Here is a 12,428-nt window from a genome sequence, read left to right on the forward strand (position 1 = left end):
TGTGTGTGTGTGTGTGATCCTGTTTGTATTGTTTGTTTATACCAGGGGTACTGAAATACAAATCTTGAAGGTCCACAATATTTTTTTTTAATAAGACAAACGTCCGTTTATTAAAGTCGGCCAATCAAGCCAAGCTTATACAAATCGGATCCGCTCACAACCAACCATACTGGGGTGTGAGTATGAAAACAACATTTTTCACTTTGACAAATATTCCCCTCCAAAAATCCTCTGTTAATAATCAGGAGAGGTATTGTGTTGTGGCTCAATAATAAAGAACACTTTTATTTTTTAAACCCAGACCAAAAGGACCCTAAGAAAGGAGGACACATTGTAGTGCTGTTCTCCAGATAAAGTTGAACCAAAAAATCTCAATCAAATTATGTACTACTGTGTCTGACTGCTTCTTTTCTCTACTATACTGCTTTTTCAAAACCGGTAGAACATGCCCTACAGTGTAAAATCCCCTATAATGTTATTGTGTAAGAATAACAATATCGTGTAGCATTTCTCCTCCTTGTTAAGTGCATTTCCCCATAGCTTCATTTGATTATACCTCGACAGAAGATTTGAACTGGAAGCATATACTGTATTACATCTTAATGTGTCATATGTTCCCTTTATGCTGATGCCAATACTTTAGTACTTTTACTCAAGTAACATCTTGAATGCAGGCCTTTTAGTTGTAACAGAGTATTTCTACATTGTGGTATTGCTACTTTCAGTATTAGCTACAATAATTGTTGGCTAGATTCATGATGAAGATGTATTTAGTTTTCAAAAAAATGAAAATGGCACAGTGTTCAGGGCTCACCAGGTCCCAGGAGCAGGGCCTCTGCCCTCCTGCCTCAAGGAATTTTCCCCGAGGGCCCCCGTGGCGTCCTGGAAGTCCAGCGGGAGCCCAGGGAGTCCTGGGCTCTGCATGGCCCCCTCCTTTCAAATGCTCTCCCGGGCCAATCAGCCCGGTTATGTGGACCACCGCGGTGCAACGGACACGGGCCACCTCGATTTTCGCTACTAGTCAGCACACTGTGAAGAACCGGGCGCCCAAAGGCCCTGTCCACCCCGCATAGGTTCGGATGCGTGAGCGGTCCCCGCTGGCTCTTTGGCCCTCACAAGCTCGTTGTGAGCTTGTACATCTGCTATTTTCAAAATGTTTGCCTCATTCTTATATTATTTGACAATTTGGCCAATGTTTGACCAGTTTGTTGATTACTTTTGGCGCAGTAATGGTATAGTTGTCTCCGCCAGGCCGAAAGGCATGGCGAGAGAGTATGTTTTACCCCCTGTCCGTCTGTCCGTCCGTCCGTCCGTGTGTGTGTGTGTGTCCGTCCGTCTGTGACCAGCTAATCTCCCTCACCGTTGGCTTGATCGCAGTGAAACTGTGCATACACACTCCCTGGATGCCAATTCAGAACCTCTGCCCCAAATCTTTCACATGGGCCTGTTATAGCGCCACCAGGAGGCCGCTTTTTGCGAAACAATTTTTTTCACAGTACTCCTACAGATTTTGTCCAAACATCACGCAAATCGGTACACAGTATCTCTATATCATTAAATGAAACGTGTATTTCAGATTTTTCATATTCCATCCTGATTGGGTAAAATGGCTTCCAAAAGTTTGCAGGAGTGCTCCTTTTTGAACAAAATGTCTCAAAACATGTACACAGCATGCTATTTCCGTGAAATTTTGCATACACATTCCCACTATGCCGAGGAAGAAATTCCACTTGAACATTTTCTAATCAGCCTCATGGTGGCGCTATAACAGGCCGATTACTCTTTTTACCTATAACTGCACCGATCTGTGTAGAAAAATATATGAACAGTCAAGGAAGTCAAGGAAAAAACGTTGCCCTGCCTTTTTCACATCTGCCTTTTATAGCGCCACCAGGAGGCCGACTTATGTAAAACACATAATTTTATACTACTCCTTCCAATTTTATCCAAATTTCCCGCAAATCGGTACACATGATCTCTATAGTCGTGTGATCACGATGGATGTGTTTGATTTTTCATATTCCATACTGATTGGCTAAAATTGACATCTAAAGTTTGCATTATTGGCTTGTTTTGAAAAAAAATCTGCAAATCATGAAGGCACCGTCCGATTGCGGTCAAACTTAGCACGCACATTCACACTATGTTGAGGAACAAATGCCACCCTTTTAACATTGGCCTGTTATAGCACCACCAGCAGGTCTAATTTAGCGAAACAAATGTTTTTAACAAAATGCCTCAAATCATGAATGCAGCTTCCGATTGTCGTGCAAGGCCTAAGAAGAAATGGCACCCTTTTCACGTTGGCCTATTATAGCGCCACCAGGAGGCCACAATAGCCTACCTGACCTGGCGAAGACCTGTGCTCCGAGGAGCACTTTTTCTAGTTTCTCTATAGGATTTATTGAATTGTTTGGTGCTATTCTGTATGTTGATGAATTTAATACCTAGGGCCCCAATGGAAACAAGACCGCAAGGACTTTTATGGTGTTATCCTTTTAGACAAAGTGTTTGACTGTACTCGTGCTGTTTTTACATTTCTGTCTAATAAAATATTCAATCAATTCAATCAAAAACCAAATACCTTCCATTGGGCCTTTTTCTTTTCAACAGGCTGTTATGCAGGCTGCTGAGCAGCTAGAGAGCTCATCTTCGGTCCACATTATGTACATATATTTATAGCAACACGGATCTGAGTTGCAACTGTACTCTTCTTTTCCCTCTACACCAAATCTATTTGCCAACAATAGCCGATTTAAAAGGCCATAACTTGTGAGCTTGTAGATCTGTTATTTTTGGAGAACGTCCCCCTGACAATCTATAGTACTGAGACTAATACATTACTATTAAATTACTAATTATTGTGTATGTGTCAATGTGTATTTGTATGATGTGAACTGTGAATAAAAAATAAGTTATTATGTCACATTTTCATATAAAGATACATTATTATACTCTACATGTCACATCATTATACGGAAATTAGACATCTATATTAAAGGTATTAAACTTACACTTTTGTCAATCGGACAAATAAACAAGTGAATCGGAACAGCTGATTTAGCAAGGCATTGAGCCATGAAATATTTAATTGGTGTTATTGTACAGTTTCAATCTTGTGGATCTCTAAGGTCTGGGTTAATTAAAAAAATACGTAATTAAAAAGACAACACTGTGTGTGTGTGTGTGTGTGTGTGTGTGTGTGTGTGTGTGTGTGTGTGTGTGTGTGTGTGTGGAGCTGCCTGGCAGATGACATAATTCAGCTGAGGGACTGTCGAAAATGCCGCAGGCTTTACTCTTGTTTTCCCTCACACCTGTGAGAAGTCTGGCCACCATTTTTTTTTCTTCAGAAGACTGGGCACTGGGCACAATAAACACGATTACAAAGTCAGCCTGCTATCACCCCTGGGAAGAGGAGCTCTCCAGTGGGTTTTGATGCATGGCAGAACGGCGCTGGTAGCTCAATAAAACACTTTCTGTGGACTCAGCCGACTTCCGGTACAAAGTATTTCCACTACCCACTCTGTTTTGGTGCCCAGACTTCTCAGGTGCCCACTCTATTTTGGTGCCCGAATTTGCTTAGGGATATTCGGCTGGTTCGAGCACCCTGGGTGCTGGATGCAAATTGAAGCACCCTATGTGGTACTCTAAACAAGGGTAAAGGTGGATGTATGTGACTAATGCTGATGGACTCCTAGGGGAGTTAACTGCCGGCCCGGTGGACACTCCCAGAGTGGACTTTGGCACTTTTCCACCTCAAATTGGGGTTACACCAAGATGGGGTACAATGTAAAGTCATTGCCAGTGGACACAACTTGAAGGGACTTTATCAGTCCACACAGTCCTATCATCTCATACAGTCCTGTTAGCCTCATGTTCACCTCAATGATCTTTATTACTACCGGTTATTGCAGGTGGAAGTAACTTGAAGTGACTTGCCTGATGGCATTATGTCCATGGCAGGGACCTGGTCTTCCCCTCAACCACTCCCAAGCCAAGATCTACGAAAAAATTTATAAAAATAAAATAAATTACATCTGTCTGAACCTCAACCAAGTAAAGCCACAATTCTTCTTATACAATGACTATCAACACAAAACTTGCATCAGGTAATCTCCACAACGTCCAGATATGGTGTTTGTTAAGTACCTGTTAAAAATAAACGTATCATTTGAAGCTATTTTGGCTGAGATATTATGACGTCCACGCTGCATAACTGATGAATGAGATTTTCCCTAACTTAAACTCCATTGATTTGTTATGCAGCGTCGACATGCTTCCACGGGCCGTGTGATGTGTAGTGAGGTGCAACCACCACAGGGTCACTTTAAATTGAGTACAGATCAACATATGTCAGATTTGGAAGCCCAGGACCGAGAGTAGAAAGAAAAGTTTACCAAAAATGATCAATTCCTCATCAAAAGGGTCTAAGGGCCTAGGCATGTCAGACCTTTCAGTGGGAGAAAGTGGAGATGTTTTTTTCCAGAGCACCTACAAACACCAGCTCATATATTGGACCTATAAGGAGAGCATCTGCTGAACATCTGTGGCTTCGATGTTGTCAGGAGCCCAATCTGTGACAATTATACACTGACACATTTGGGGTTGACACACTTTTTTTTTTTTACATTTATTTTTTCCTACCTATAGCACCAGGAAACTTCCATGTTTAAGGTGTGTATTCTGTGGTACAAAGGGAATATGTGGACCAAAGATGAGCTCTCTAGCTACTCAGCAGCCTGAATAACCGCCCGTTGAAAATAAAAAGGCCCAATGGAAGGTATTTAGCAGACATCAGGCCTGCAGGTTCTCCTTAACCCCAGTGCATGCACTACTATAAATTACTGTGACAAAGATTATGTTTAAAATAATGTATTGTATTTATATATAGACTGAATATAGAAGAGGACACTTTACGCTTTAACTATAGCCATATTCATTCAATTATGAACCGATTCTTAAAATTAAAAATTCTCTATTAGCTGTGAAGGGTCTTCTTTCATGTCTATCAGTCATGATTTATTTCGCTATCAAACAATATCAAGCAAAATCACAAAATCGTCTGAGTTTTTTTCTTTTTTCTTCGTCCCAGAAGTGGGGGGGATATCACCCAAACTCTCAAAACCCCGGACATTTGAAGGATTTTATAAAACCCCCCCAGACAGCCCCCCAAAAGAGGATATGTCCGGGTAAAAGAGGACGTATGAATGATGTAATTCAGAGTCAGACATACTCTGTAATATACGGTGGCTGTTATAAGCAGCAGTGCCGTGCGGGACTGCTGCGGGGAGTGGGGGGTCTGGGGACTGTAAGAGCAAAAAGAGGGACGGGTCAGGATTTAATTCATAAAATGTAAATTTGCTCATCCTGGCGCTTCGTTTCAGGAATAAATGGCTTTGCACAAAATGTTAACTATAAAGATAACAATGTGGCCATCCACATTGATGAATTGTCTATTCTTATATTCTGTATTATTCTATACCTGCATATTATTCTATGCATGTATATTTTCATCCACGGCTCTGGTCCAGCTGTTTGAGACGTCATAAGTGATCGCGGAATTTGCCGTCGCTTTGCTAAGTGCTAAGTGCAGTCCGATCCTTTGAGGGCAACCGCTCGACCACTCCGTCCTCGCAAATAATCCTCGGCTCCTCGCAGGGGCGGGGCTTAGGCGCGCGAGTGGAGGAAGCGAGGAGAGTGAGCGAGTGACCGAACTTTGGGGAATGGATTTCAGCTTAGGAGACACGGGGAGAACATGCAAACTCCACACAGAGTAGGCCCTTTCACCAACCCCACCTAGGGTATGGGCGCTGAAGACGCGGAGGAGAAGACACGCCCCCAGCGGCCACAGCGTCCCCGGCGGGAATCGAACCTTGGACCTTCTAGCTGTGAGACGACATCGCTACCGACTGCGCCAAAGACATCACCTGATTGTCGAGGTCGGAGCGCTATAATATCAACGTTCGGCCAATCAAAGAAAAGCACACGCACTGGGAGGACGGGATCGACTCCTGCCCGAGCCAACTTTGTTCAACTGTGGCTCTGCTTGCTTGTAGCATATACTGTACATATAACGTAACATACTCTTGTATTCATTGCATCTGTCATTCTAGACTTACAATTGATGAGATGATCAAAGCATTAATAATTACCACGAGCCTCCGAGGGCACGTTGAGCCACGAGTTCAACGATGCTTGTAGGCAGCCAATAATGTAACATTAACATTAACCTGATCAAAGCAGAACAAGAGCTTTTACTGGCTGACTTAATGTTCATGCATGGTTTCTTTCCGACATACAGTACAGCTAAACATTGTCCAATTTTCTATTAAGTGTATAGCCTACATCATATTTTGGCTATATGTGATAAGAAGAAGAAGTGTAATAAAATTGTAGAGTGTGATTGTGAACGCTTTCCCGTGTCGTTCAAACGTCTTAATAAAGTGTGCGCACGAGATCCTTATGTTATTCCCACAATGACATCCTTATGAGAGCCTATATACTCACCTTTACGCACGGTGGATTTACTTGGATTATGCGATATAATAGCCTGTGCGACAGTGTGCGTCCATCCTATTCTTTATTATGGTGAACGAATTGATGCTATTATTATAATACTAATAATTATTATTATCGTTTTGTCCTTGTTGGTGTACAGTTGGTTCTGGTTGCAATGGATACAGTAGCTGTCGGGCCGGGCGCACAACGGCGCAGAATGGCAACATACAGATCAGGCTCTCTCTCTCTCTCTCACTCTGCTAATTCTCAACGAAAATCTGTGATTCTAATTTTCCTATGATCACCAGAAGTGAGAATGTCAATTCCTTGATCAAATATGTTTTTTTTCAAAGGAAATCAAAGGCTACAGCTTATGGAGCCAACATCGGTATAGTGTCCAAGCGTCTCAGAAAGAGTTTTCACCGCAACATAATTCCATTGCTCAGGAAATAAACAACGGATTACAATAATATAACATTCCCTATAATCAGTAACATTGTAGGTGATACCTATGTCTATCAAATATGGTGTGAAAACGGGGGTCCGGGACTCCCGGACCCCCGTTTTTACATCATATCAGACGGCAATTTGCCTGTCTAAGTGACTCTATAGGTAGCCTACATTATATTTTGCTTAATATAATGTTGACACTATGACGAACTCTTGTTTCCCCTAACCTAACTCCTTAAACTGTTTAGTTATGTAGGTAATAAATAACCGACATTTTGCAATCGTGTCATTGTTATCCAAGTTATTGCTAGTAATCAGTGGTGGAAAAAGTACTCAAACTTTTTACTTAAGTAAAAGTATCAATACCGCAATACAGAAATATTCTGTTACAAGTAAATGAAGACCGCATGGCTACTTAAAATTCACGAGGATATGCAAATGAGCCATGCGGTCTTACTCTGCATGCTAGCCATGTCTTTGCTTAGCCTGGTAAACCGTGGTGTTACCGTCATGGATGAACTTCAACCAGGTGTTTGCACTTTTCCCTTACTGCTTCATTCATCTCCATAAACGTTCATATTTCAATATAAAGGGCTGGCCATGGATGTTAGAATTATGTTCGGGCCTTCAGAATTACCCGTATCTTCCGTATTGTTCAATAAAAAGCATTTTAATCCGATTGGTGGCCATTTTCTCATAGAGTTATAACGTATCGGAGTGCAATTCACCTTCCAACCGATAAGGTCGCGATGTTGAAAGCTTATGGAGAAAAATGGCCACCAATCGGATTCAAATACTTTTTATTGAACAATACGGAATATACGGGTATTTTTGAGGAAACGTACATAATTGCAACATCCGTGGCCTTGGGGTGAGCAGTTTATATTTGAAATCTGAACGGGTTTACTCTATCAGCAGCGTGGTTTCTTTTGGGACACGGATTGGCTGTCTGTGAATTCGGGGAGGCACTGTAGCCTACCACAAACAACAGATCGCAGCATGACGCGTTGTCAGCTTGTAGATCGGCTATTCTCAGTGAATGTACCCCCCGGATGCTGGTTATAGTGAAAAAAAAGAAAAGAATAATAAAAAAAAGAGAGATAAAATCTCAAATAGATTTGGCGGACCCCCTGTAGCCTACTGTAGTAACTATGAGGACCCCCTTATGAAGACCCCTGCTCTAGCTATGGTTTAAAACATATGTTTTAAACCATAGCATGTTACCCTAATATAATGTTGATACCCTAACTCATAAACTCTTTTAGTTATGTAGTGATAAATAGCCTACATCATTGAGCTTGTAGATCTGCTATTTTTAAATGGCTGAAATTAGGGATGAAGTGGTACATGTATGTTCTGTAATAATAATCCAAATCTACAACTTAACTTAAGTTTTCAAATAATTGTAGTGGAGTACAAGTATAATATTTGCCTCTGAGATCAGATTTAGTGGAGTAGAAGTAAAAGTACTGAACATTGGAAATACTTGGAAAACAAACGCCAGCCATGGATCAGACGGTCGTCTGTTACCGTCATGGATGAACTTCAACCTGGTGTTTGCACTTTCTCCCTTTTTGCTCCATACATCTATATACACGTTCAAATTTCAAAAATAAAGTGCTTAGCTCATGGCCACACATGTTACAATTATGTATCGGTGGCCATTTTCTCATAGAGTTATAATGTACCAGAGTGCAATACACCTCCCAGCCAATAGGGTCACGTAGTTGAAAGCATATGAAGAAAATACGGAGTATATACCAATCGGATTAAAATGCTTTTTATTTAACAATTCAGAATATTCGGGTACTTCTGAGGAAACGTACATAATTGTAAAATCCGTAGCCAAGGGGTAAGCACTTTATATTTGGAATATGAACGTTCATGTAGATGTACGGACCAAAAAGGGAGAAAGTTTAAATACCAAGTTGAAGCTCATCCATGACGGTCACGATATGACAGTCATGTTTCAGGGCTATAAACTCGAGTCATACATGATCGGTTTCGCTGTTCTCAAATAGATTACCCACAATAAATAAAATACTGGAGCACAGCCTGGGTACTTTGAAGGCAGTAAGCTAATCAAAATAGAAAAGATTGTAACTTCCTCTTGCAATGAACAGCCAACTAATTTCCAAATGGACTGCAGGTTATGTAAAAAAAAACGAATACAATTACTAGATCATGATGTACCATGGAATGACAAAAGAACAAGCTGACAAAGTGTAAAAATCAATCAAATCAATCTTTATTTTTATTTAATCCTTTCTGTGCTGTTTCATCATGCTCCTCCTTCTTCCTCATCTAGGAATGGGGTCTGGGAGTTGGGGGAAAGATTTAACTGGTCAGTGAAACAATAAATCCAGGACCGAGATTTGCCGCTGCTCAAGCAGTGAATGACGGGGGCGGGTCCGGGAGTTGGGGGAAAGATTTAACTGGTCAGTGAAACAGTAAATCCAGCAGATAATTAAGGACCACAAGCAGTGAATGCAGGACCGTGATTGGCTGCCCAGAAGAGACAAAGAAGTTACTGCAGGCGCCACCGTGCCCCCAAAAACCTGTATATTCTTAAAGAAGCAGTTTTTAAAAATGTGCACGCACATTCCCACTAGGCCGCGGAAGAAATGCCACCCTTTTCACATTGCCCTGTTATAGTGCCACCAGCAGGTCTAATTTAGCAAAACACATTTTTGCAACACAATGCCTCAAATCATGAATGCACACACATTCCCACTAGGCCGAGGAAGAAATGGCACCCTTTTCACATTGCCCTGTTATAGTGCCACCAGGAGGCCACAATAACCTACCTGACCTAGCGGAGACCTGTGCTCCGAGGAGCACTTTTCTAGTTTTGATATGTATGTTAAGTCCTGCCTCTGGCCCTAGTGAGATAGTGTCATTGACACATTACAGGACAAGCACAACATTATTTTCATATGACTGGATTGCTAATGTATGTAAGTCCTGCCTCTACTTCTGCCTCGGCCCAGATGGGTGTTGTGAAACATTACGTAGTGGCATAAGGTGGCAGAGGGGATGGCACAGTATAAAACATAACAACTGGACAATGGATGTAGAGAAGGGGGGAGGGTGTTAGATAGAGGAGGACAGTCATGAGGGCTTCTCTAGACACACACCTGCTTTCATACTTGTACTTGACCTTGATATTGTTCTCTTCGTTCTCTCCCTTGTTTCCCTCACCTTCCTCTTCTTGCGAGTTACAGGCACAGTTTAATCTCAGCAGAATGTATAAGGCTGGTGACATTGTTGTGGGTGGCGTGTTTCCCGTCCACTACCAGGCTGTCTACCCTGAGTTGTCTTTCACCTCCAAGCCACAGTACACTTGCAAAGGGTGAGTACCGCAAATAAAATAGCAACTAGAGAACTTATTTTTTATAGATAGTAGTACCATATGATTAGTTGATGTCGTGTATTTCTACAAAGATAAATATTCAAAGTTACAGTAATATTTTGTGTGGTAGTTTTTCCATTAATTATTTCAGATTCTCCCAGACCATGGCTTTTGCCGTTACAGAGATCAACACAAACACCCGCCTTTTACCCAATGTGACTCTGGGATATTATCTCTATGATGAATGCATGCCCTTTGGAGCTGTACCTGCAGCAATGTCGTTGATCAGTGGGAGAGAGAAGATGTTCCAACTGGATGAGAGCTGTGCTGGGTCCCCTCCAGTGCTGGGAATTGTGTGTGGAGGGAATTCTATTCACATCTCTAGAATATTAGGTTTGTACCGAGTGCCCATGGTAAGTTATCTACTTCAACCCTGCCATCACCAATTTTCTATTGATTATGTACTAATCTAAAATATCATCACTGTCGGACAGAAACCTTGTATCTCTCATATGTCATCTTTTTATGTATGTTATTTCATAAATTAATTCCCCATTAAGTTAGGCACTTAACTGTTACTGGCATTCTATGTATGCTATGATTTACCTTTATTGTAAGTCACTCTGGATAAGAGTGTCTGCTAAATACCTACATTTAAAATTTAGGCATTTAAAAAATATATGATTTTTCTCTTTGGTAGGTCACTTATTTGGACACCTGCTCCTGTCTGAGTGAGAGGAACAAGTTCCCTTCCTTCTTTAGAACAATCCCAAGTGATACCTTCCAGGTGAACTGCTACAGACAAAATATGTTATTATGTAGTTCATGTTCCACACACTTGACAAATACCTCCCTCTAGTGCAGGGGTGGGCAACTTTGTTGATGGAGAGGGCCACTCTATTTCCACACTCACTCCAGAGGGCCACATTGCATATGCTGTCGGGCCAATCTATGTCACACAAAAGTAGCAAAAATAGCCGATCTACAAGCTCAAAACGCGTCACAGTGCGACCCGTTTTGAGCTTGTAGATCTGCTATTTTTGCTATTTTTGAATTGGAATCCTGAAAAGTTACATTTTTATTTCATTTCAAATGCATTTAGTTAAACTTATGTTAACTTTATGAACTTAAATACAAATGCATTGGACATAAAAAAGAGGGAAAATAAATTATGCTAGTCAGTAAGCTACTAATATAGACTGAAGTAATTAAAGCGGGTCATGTTTGCATGTTTGGAATTGTAACAGCTGAAATCAATAATATATCAGTATTCTGATATTAACCTGTGGGCCGCATTAAGTGAAGTTGGGGGCCGCCAGTTGCCCAATGCCCATGTATGCTCTAGTGAGTCTAATCAATATTACATCACCTGATGTGGATAGCAATGAGTTCAATTTAATTAGTTTAATTTACGTACTGTAAGTCACTTTTTTTATGAATTGTACTTGTAAGATAGCTTTTACTCAAGTATATTTGTGAAGATCTTTTCACTAGATACGCCCGTACACATACTCAATTACGCATGTAGTAGTAACGGTTGTCTTCAAAATAATACTAATAATTTTAAAGTAACAACACATTTACTTGAGCACAGTTTTTGACTACTCTACCCACCTCTACTTGCTTGTGAGCATTACTGATGGGAGCTGAAGGTCTCTGTTGACAGCATCAAAAGAGAATGACCTTTTCATTGTGGAATCTGTGTAGGAAATTTACTGATTTGCCACTATAAATAATCTAACCTAAGCACGTATTCACTTATTACTTACTTATTCCACCAGTGGTGGAACATAAACTAAGTACATTTACACAAGTGCTGTACTTAAGTAAAATTTTGAGGTACTTTGACTAATTTGAGTATTTTTGTTTTTGATATGTTATACTTCTATTCCACTACATCTCAGAGTCAAATATTGTACTCTTTACTCCACTGCAGTTATTTGACATATTTGTTACTAGTTCATTTTTTTTTTTTTTTTTTGTATATCTCAAAACATGCATAAACCACTTAAGCTCTATTTATACTTTGTCTCTTCCAAAAATAGCTAATCTATGAGCTACGTGTTTTGAGCTTGCATATCTGTTGAAAAATGTTAGTACTTTACTTTGCTGAATTAAGTACATATTG

This window comes from Gymnoscopelus braueri (assembly GCF_963280865.1).
Source record: "Gymnoscopelus braueri genome assembly, chromosome: 5".
NCBI lineage: Eukaryota > Metazoa > Chordata > Actinopteri > Myctophiformes > Myctophidae > Gymnoscopelus > Gymnoscopelus braueri.